We start from the raw sequence: 10,149 nt of genomic DNA, 5'->3' as shown, positions 1-10,149 counted from the left end.
TCTATACTTACACTATTTAGCATGCCTCACTTAGTCATTGTTTACTTGTCTGCGTCATTACTTGCATAGATTCATGTCAATTACTCTAAGTTATCTATCTTACTTGACATACATGTTTCTATATACTATGCTTTAATTCTCTATTATCTGTTACTAACTTATTTTGCAAGTGTCTTTTTTGTTTTGCAGGCCATGGCACGGGTTAAGACAGTCGTCCGTCGACAGTATGAGAGAAGAGTCCGACAGTGAGTAGAGGATCTAGTAGAGCTTTCTCATGCCCAGGATCCAGAGCAGGCTGAGCAGCATGAGCAGTTATAAGAGTATGAGAAGCTAGCCCCAGCTCAGTCTGACCGCTCTGCCTCTACCGCTTCTGCAGATGAGCATATATCTTCTCCTTCTCCACCACCGGCATAGCCCGGCCAGAACAGAGATAGACCTATCTACTATGAGTCTGTATTTGACATAGCTTTCTTTTCCTGATCAGTCTTGACCTGGGCAACTTTTGACGATATTGAGCGGCGCGTCATTTCAGCCATTCTGGCACCAGTTACTTATCATGTCGCGGCTTGTTCGGATGTTCTACCAGAACCTCCGGCCGGCCCCGGGTAATTTGTCAGAGCTGCAGACTACCATTAATGGATATCCCATCCGCATTACAGTTAATACATTGGCCACATCTTCTCAATGCCCACATGTTTGCCCTCTAGGTCTTAATTATCCTATTCTGAGGAAGCCTTCTGATGCAGACATGGCCGTTGCCCTTACTAGCTATTACCCAGATGGTGAGACTTTCGCCACTCGGACTTATTTGCCCGATGATTTCTGGTTTTTTAATTCGGTTCTATACCGAAATGTATTTATGGCAGGCCATATGATCCAGAGATGTTCAGACTTTTTGGCAGCTCTTTATGCATTCTACACCGGGCACTGGTTCTCCATTCCTACACTCTACTGGAGTGTCATGATGAAGTTGTATACAGATTATATTAGCAAGCTTAAGCCCAAGCAGGCTAAGTATCTACCCTTCGCTCATCTTATTACTTAGATCCTCCGGGACCAGCGCTACCCTTTCCATCCACATGAGTGTTCTGAGTCAGGAACTTGCCACTACAGTAAGAAGGACTAGAATAAGAGCTACAATGCTCTTATCAAGAGCTTGGAGGAGGACGCTATCTTAGTAGTAGAGGAGGCTGTAAAGGCTGAGGAGGCAGAGATAGCAGCAGCAGCGGACGATCTAGCAGACACACCGGCGGCAACAGTACATATAGATATAGACCTGGAGCAATGGCCTCCAGAGGAGTTACAACATCACTCTCCAATTGGGTTGCCAGTTTATTTCTAGGAGCAGGGTCAGGATATACCACAGTTTCATGATCTAGTCATACCTGAGGCTCCAGTTCCGACACCTGGCCTAGGAGAGCGTGTCCAGTCATTGGAGGATGCAATAGTCTCTATTAGAGGAGACATTTTTACTCTCCGTACGGATGTCTTAGCTGCGCTACGTGACATACCCAGAGATATCCAGGGATCACGCCCCGCTTGCCCTACCTCCTCTGCCTGATTTCTCTATCTCTTTACTCTCCTCATTTGATATATCAGTGATACATTACTGTTACATTGCTACTGTTATGATATTTTTGCGGCCAGTCTGTTGGCCCTGATACTGTGATGTGCTATAAATTATTTCGCTTTTTCTATGCATGATATTTTTGGATGTCTGGATTTTATATTGATACATTTATTTGTGATTGACTGCATTTATCAAGTACATCCCAGTGACTTCAGTAAGAAAGAGTGCTGCCCAATTTTTTTTCAGGACTACCCTTATTCCTCTCTCTTTACTTCATTTACTATCCCACTTACACTTACATGTCCACTGTGCACTGTTATTATCCCTTTGTTATCTGATGAGTTTTATCCAAGTGCCATCTTTTTAGGACCGCAGTCAATTCCAAGTTTTGGGTGGTTGTACCACCCACTTTGGATATTTGTGTCCTGGCCATTCTTTGCCTTAGTTGCACTGGTATACTTTTTCTTTTTGTTCTCCCTGTATATTAAGGACACTGTGCCATTTAAGTTTGGGGGTAATGGGTGTTAATTGCAGTGTTTGCTTTCAATTCAAAATTTTAAGCATGACTTGTGTATTTGAGGGATTTTCTATGATTGGTCCATAACTAGCTGTGATTTTAATCTTTTGAGGACTATATTGCTTAAAATTTAAAAATTGCTTGACTTGAGAATCCAATACTCCTTGTATGCCTTGTGGATGCCATTTAGGAGTAAATTTTTCGAAAAATTGATATCTTGCTTGCACTTGTGGTCCACATTATCTTAATTTTGTGATTGTTTTGAGATTCACTCTAGGATTCTACACTAGCACAGGCACACACTAGCATTCATTTGTGGGGTACATGCTTTGTTGATTATTGAATTGGTTATATCCCAATTGAGCTAGTAGTGCATTGAAAGCTTTTATTTTAATAAAGGTGGATAACAAACCCTTTTTATTGAGTAGCCGGGATTCTAGCCTTATCAAGCACTGAATTTCTCACGCCAAAAGGTGGAGAGCCCAAACTTTAGGTTAATAATTGGATTTAAAAAAAAAAAAGTTACAAAAGCAAATAAAAAAAGTGAGGACTTTTCCCAAAGGGTGAGAAGATGGAAATGATTAGATGGAGGTTGTTTTGATTTGTAGCCTAGTTGATTTGAGCTTGTAAGTCCTTAGGGGTGTTTTAACACCTAATGCCCTAAAGCCGTCTGGTTTGGGAGTCATTGACCTAACGTTCGACCTCATGGATCGCTAGAAAGCTTAATAGATCGACACATTGCACCATGCTTCAATCTTTGATCCTTAGGGATGGAAAAAAAAATCGAGTGAAAAGAATAAGCGCACCTAGTTGAATAAAGCTTTAATAAAAGGTCCACTCTTTATCTTGATGATCGGTACTAGATTTGTGTGCTAGTTTGAGGGTAAGAATGTGATCATTTCTTTAGTTGGCTTAGATAGCAACATACTTGATGTCGATCCACTCAAAAAGGATTCTAGAGTTGTTTTGATTTACATGATCATTTCCTTGATGTGTGGAGGACCATATTGCTTGCTTGATGTTGAAATTTTGGGAGATTGCTTGTAAATGGTTGAAAAATTGCATACTTGAGGTAGTTTTCTCCCAATGCTTGTTTGCAACATTGGTGCCTCTTTTGTGATAATGAGCTTAATGTTTGTGGGTATCATTTCTGGAAACCCTTACGAGATTTCACTCGTCCACTAGGGGTAACCTAGGGTTTTAAAAGGCTTGTTGCATATGCTAAATGCAATCGTGTTCCCTACGAAAGTGGCGTTATCTATTTATTACTTTCTAGTTCATAGTTGTATAGTCGTTCATTTCATTCCATTACTTCGTAGTTCATTGCTAGGGACTAGCAATATTTAAGTTTGGGGGTGTGATGAGCGCTGAAAAGTGCGCATATAAACCCCTTAAGCTTAGGTATTCTGGGACCTGTATCTATCTTATTTTCCCGTCTTAGACTAATTTCATGTTATTGCGCTTTTTAGGTACTTATCCCAAAAATAAGTTAATTCAGCCAAATAACAGCTTAAAAGAAGCAATCTCAAGCTGAATAGAAGAAAGGAGCAAAGTGGAAACAAAGTGTGGAAAAGCAGCAAGTTCGATCGATCTCAACATTCCTTCGATCAATTAGAGCAACATCGATCTAGACATACCAAGATGGATCTAAGCAATTGTCCTTAGCCAAAAGATCTCACCATCTTCGATCGATCCAACCTTTCTCAGATCGATCGAAATTATTCGATCTTATCCACACCTACCACCCCACCTACCACTCTTGTTTCTTTCCCAAAATATCCCAGAGATTTGTCTTTATTCAAAAAGGCGCCGCCAAAGATGATCGGTCTTTGTAGCATTCGATGGATCTCACCTCAGTTCGATTGATCGAACCTCCTTAAGTTCGAGTTAAAACAAATTCCAGCTCATTAAAAGTTGGCTCATGGTGCAATCATTGCAAGGACTCTAGTGCACGAATCCAGACCATTGGGTGTGACACTTGAGCCTCCTATATAAGGATTTAGAGCCATTATAAGAGCAAGACTGAACATATCTTCATTACACATATCATATCTCATATCTTGGAGAGAATGCTAGAGAATAGAGAGCTTTTACACATCTTTGGGAGTTCTTCCATTATTCTAGGGTTTCCATCAAGAAGGAGGTCATTCCTACCATGGAGATAGCCCTTGAGGGTTGAATGACTACTTCAATGAGTGGCTAGACATCTACTTGGGGCTAGAGTAGCCCCTAAGTTTGCTTCCTAGACCTAGTGTTTTGTATATTTTTGGGGATTTGCTTGCAATAAATGTTTTGATCTTGGATTTATATATATATCTTGTAGTTTTTACTTGATGTGTTTGGATTAATGATTTCAATTGATTATCTACTTCTAACCATATGTCTATGTATGCTAGAATGGATGATTCATATGTTTTTCTCTAGATTTAGTGGAGTTTATGCATGTCTATGTGTATGGATGAAGTTAATCTAGAGATGGTCAAAACATAGTGCTTAATTGAACACTCTTGTAATTTATTTGATAGTTCACACTTGTCTCTTGATGGATTGTGCCACACCTTTAGCTTACTTAGTTTAATTTCCAAGTCTTTAGTGTAGATGTAGTGTAATTGTTTTAGATTCTTAAATAGGTGGACAATCTATTCTTGTTCCTTGGTGTTCCATACTTATGAATGCAAAAGGTGTATGTTTCTAGATAGTTGTGTGTGCATAAATTGTGGTTTCATTGAATGAATTTTGGTCTCATTTGATAGGTTGTGCTTTCCATTTGAATTGGCTAAACAATCTATACTTATTTGCCATCCATGCTTAGTTTCAATTAATGTCACACACATACACAAGTTACAATTCAATTTTCCCCATTGTTATACAATTGCTAGTGTCTAGTGAAGTTAAGCTTAGTGGTGACCTCTAGTACCCCAAGTCCTCTCCTTTATATCTTTTACCTACATTCTAAATTGTTACCTTTTACTTACTTTAATTTCAATTACATTGTAGTTTAATCAACCAAACAAATCATCTTTTGATCACTTGACCTACTAACCCTATACATTGTTTCCATTGCAAGCACGCCCATAATCCCTTGGGACGATCCCTACTCACCCTAGCTATATTTTTAGTTAGAGGTAGCAGTGGCTTTTATAAATTTAAAACTTGGCCACATTACACACTCATATTCTTAGCACATTTTTAAGCGTTGGTGCCCGCGACACACCACATATGTCGTAAGGCTGTATACACATGTGAAAAAACCAAATTGCCCTTTATACTTTGTCATTAAAAAAGCAAACATATCAACAAAGTGAAATATCAACCCATCATGATTAGGGTGATATTTTTCCAACCTTATCTCTTTGTGTTCCATTGTGGTTTTATCCAACATTAAAGACAATGTTGACTTTAGGTTTGGGGGTTGATGTAGTGTCAAGCATGTGCACAAAATAATGCACAACACTTTGAGTTTAGAAATTAGTGTCAAATGGGCATCATACTTTAAATTTATAAACTGCCAAACACCTATACTATGTAGTATGAGTGAGAAGGGATCGTCCCGAGAGATTGAACGCGTTGGAATTTAATTTCGACTCTAATGTATCAATTGATTGCAAAGGAGGGTTGGATTGTTGATTAAACTAAGATTCAATTAATTAAAATGCAAGTAAAATAAAACTAAGTTGAGATAGGAATTTAAGAGATGAGAAGTGAGGTCTTGGGGTGCATTGGAATCGCCACCAAGCTCGTTCACCAAACCACATACTTTTAACTAATTTGGGGAAAACATTCTTGTGAACAAAATGCAACTACCAATTGTGATATTAAGCATGGACCATCAAATTAAAGAATGAATTGTCTACCTAACTGACAAATAAACTAATGTGTAGCACAACTCATCAATTCTAAGCATGACCCATCAAAGTAGTCAACAATTGTAGCACACATCAATCTAAAAAATCATGGAATTTGCAATAAGACTTTTATGATGACACTTTTATGATAGATAAAGATACAGTAAAGCAGGTTGATGAAGTAAGAAATAATGAAGATGCAACTAAAGTGAATGAGGTCAAAAATGATGAACATCAAGCAGATGAGGTAACTGAGGATACACAATCTGAGATTGAATCTGATAAAGATGATGGTAGTTATCAAGCTTCTGAATACACACCAAGTGAGGAGTTGATGAGTTTGATATATTCAAGTGGTGAAGAATATAAGGATGATGCCACAAGTGGGCCATCTTTTCCAAATTTCAATGTTCGTACAAACTTGGGAAATAAAAAACTTGAAATAAGCATGAAGTTTGGTTCTCCAGCTGAATTTAGAGAAGCAGTAAATGATATAACTATAAAAGGCAAGTTTGACCTAACATTTGTGAAGAATGTTGGAGAAAGAATCACAGTGATATGCAAGGCTAAATGTGGGTGGAGGATTCATGCCTCTAAAAATGTTAAAGATAAATCATTCCAAATAAAGACGTTCAATGATAATCACAATTGTACTGGTGTAAGACACAACAGTCAGTTAACATATAGTTATATAGCAAAACATTATACTAAAAAAATTATGGCTGATCTAACTTGCTCATTGAAAGGTTTTGTGTAGATAGTTGAAAGTGAATTTAATGTTGAAGTGAGCAAACAAAAAGTGGCTAGAGTAAAGAAGTTGGCTTTAGTAATGATTGAAGGTGATTATTCAAAGCAATTTGTAAGAGCTAAGGACTATTATGGCTTAGTCCTAGAAACAAATCCTCGGCGTGTTACTAATGTAAGAACAATACCCTATAGTGATAAAGGTACTTCATTCTATAGGTTGTTCTATTCTGTAGAGGCTGTGTGGAAAAGATTCTTAGAGGGTTGTAGACCATTTATTGGTCTAGATGGATGTTTCTTGGAAGGTTGGGGACACTTATTGTGTGATGTTGGTAGGGATGGCAACAATAACTTTTATCCAATTACAATCGGTTGTGTTGAGGCAGAATTTAAGGACTCTTGAGAATGGTTCTTAGATGAATTGATGTGGTTAGTTGGCAATTATCATAAGTACATATTTATCTCAGATTGACAGAAGGTATAGATGTTTATCTTTGAATGTATATGGTCATTTATTATCTTATTTTAATGTTTTATATATTTACAATATTTTGTTCTAAATTTTCAGGGTCTACTTGAGGTATTTGAGCATAAATATCCTGGAGCAGATATTAGATTTTGTATTAAACACACGTATGATAATTTCAAGCAGAAATACAGAGGCAGGATACTAAGGACCATATTCTGGAATGCATCCACGGGTAACACAAAATTTGATTTTGTGCTACATATGTAAGAGATGAAGGCAGTTAACAAGGATGCACATGACTAGTTAATAAAGATTCTTTTAAAGGTCTGGGCAAGGTCAGCATACACTATAAAGAGTAGGAAAAATCTATGTGTAAATAACATGGAAGGCAAGGGAAAAGCCTTTAATTTACATGTTTGAGAAGATCAGAAAACAATTGATGCTAAGGTATCAAAGCAATAGAGAGACGATGGATAAGGTTAAGGGACTGTTGTGTCCAAAAATTAAAGAGAAATTAGATAAAATTTCTGAAGTTGTAAGAAGACTGCACGTGAGTTATACAGGAAATGACAAGTATGAGGTGGAAAACATGACATGGAATGAAGTTGGGGTTAGTGATTATGTGAATCTTGCTACAAGAACTTGTACATATAAGTATTGTGACATAACTGGCATACCTTGCAAACATGCAGTGGCAGCAATTTTGGATAAGAGGTTTGATCTAGAACTGTTTGTTAACCCTTAGTACTATAGAGAGACATACTTCAAGTCTTATAGATATGTCATAACTCCAATGTCTTTGAGGAATATGAAAAGAGAAGTTGGTACTGCACCAATATTGCCACCACTTCATAGGACTAGACTTGGAAGACCTAAAAAGAACAGGAAAAGAGGTCTAGATGAGGGTCCTTCAAAAGGTCCAGTGGTGAAGAGGTCAAAATTGAGATGCACTAAATTTCTTGTCATGGGTCATAATGTAAAGACTTGTAAAGCACCTAAGCATGTTAGAAGACCACCAATAATAAGAGGTATAGGTGGTGTAGGTGATGGTAGGAATGTGAGAAATTCTACTACAGAAGGTAGGAGAGCTGCTAACAGAGGTGGTGGGAGAGGTGATGTAAGAGCTAACAGAGGTGGTGGGAGAGTTAACTGAGGTAGACAAGGAGCTAGGGTGGTATAGATGATAGAGATGTTACTAGAGGTGGTGGTGTTCACATAGGTGGTGGTGGTAGACCTGCTATAGGTGGTGGCAGTGGTGGCAGAGTTGCTAGAGGTGGTGGCAGTGGTAGCAGTGCTGCTAGAGGTGGTGGCATTGGTGGCAAAGCTACTAGAGGTTGTGGGTAGAACGGGTAAGAGACCTGTTGTACTTCATTCAGAGGTAAAAATTATAATTTATTATTTCATATTTATTATACATTATAAACACATGTATGTTGACATTTATTGCTTTATTTAATAGCCATCAACATCTACCCAACATTATGGTCTAAATGGAAGAGCTGTTGTTGGTCATTCAAAGGTATTATTATTGAATCTCTTATTATTTTCTTTTAGGTTACATTAAACAAAACAAAACTAACACAAACTTCAATCCATTGAATAGACATCAACATCCAACCAATATCAAATGGTTCATATGGACTTTCCATCCACACTTAACACACAATAATGATGACATGTTGATGAAAATGGTGGCAAATTTTTTGTGCAGCTTTTTTTATGGACAAAGTGAAGATTTTGAAGAAATGGTTGACTGTATATAACTATTTTCTTATGTGTTTTATTGTAAAGCTCAGTAATGACAGTGGTGAGTTTATTTTGGACAGTGGTGGGTTTTTTGTATTAATGGTGTAATGTAGATGGTTTATTTTGGACAGTAGTGGGTTTTTGTATTAATAGTGTAATGTGGGTGGTTTATTTTGGACAGTGGTGAGTTTTTGTATTAATGGTGTAATGACAGTGGATAGTTTATTTTGGACAATGGTGGCTTATTTTGGATAGTGGATGGTTTTTTTTGACAATGCATGGCAATATATGTATGGCTATAATGAAGGTGTTGGTTTGAATATATAAGGATAATGTTTTTTTGGGAAATTATATGTGCATGTGTTATGTATGTTTTCACAAGATTTATGACAATGTATGTATGCTATAGGGTTTGTATGTTTTCACAAGATTTATGACAATATATGTATGCTATAGGGTTTGTATGTTTTCACAAGATTCTACCATTTTTGGCACATTTATTATGGTCCAATGCACTTTTTCTCAACATGCACTTTTCCTCAAAATGCAACTTTTCCTCAAATGCACAATGCACTTAAAATGTAACTTTACTCATGCACTTATCACTTTGATTTTGTTCATACAACTTTCCCTCAAATGCACTTTTCCTCTTCAATTTTTTCACTTACATTTTGTTCATACAATTCAAAATACACATAAACACAAGACAAGAACACTTTCAATTCTACAATTTCACTTCAAAATATACTTTTACTTATGCACTTGACAATTCAGAAAATGTATTGCATACACTCTTCATAGGGCATCAAAATACATTTTGCATACACACAGGCTCATATTAAAACCAACTCACTACTTTCTTCCTAAAGCTATCAAACATGCAACACCAGAAAACATAAAAAATGCTACAACTAATTGCTTCAGATTTTTTTTTTTTTTTTTTGATTTCTTCCATACTTTTTCCCATGGCGTCCAAACGGGAACTAACTGTATCATACCGGAACTTCAATTTAGCAAATGCTAGCATTGTACAAATCGGATCACACCACGCCCATAAAGAGTATTTTTTTTGTACCACAAGAATAATATTTCTTCCCTTTGTTGTTATACTCATCTGAACCTCTCACTCTCACAATAGTTAGATAGCCACAACCACATATTATGCTGTTATACCTGAAATCTTGCCGATTAACAGATTGTGTGGTGGAAGAAGATATTTGGGCTTCGACTGATTGTGGTTTAGGACTTCAAATAATCC

The sequence above is a fragment of the Cornus florida genome, unplaced genomic scaffold (genome assembly GCF_030987335.1).
Source record: "Cornus florida cultivar Cherokee Brave unplaced genomic scaffold, ASM3098733v1 CherokeeBrave_3.0.0_Hap2_Chr05, whole genome shotgun sequence".
In the NCBI taxonomy this organism is placed as follows: domain Eukaryota; kingdom Viridiplantae; phylum Streptophyta; class Magnoliopsida; order Cornales; family Cornaceae; genus Cornus; species Cornus florida.
This window is presented reverse-complemented; position numbering follows the sequence as displayed.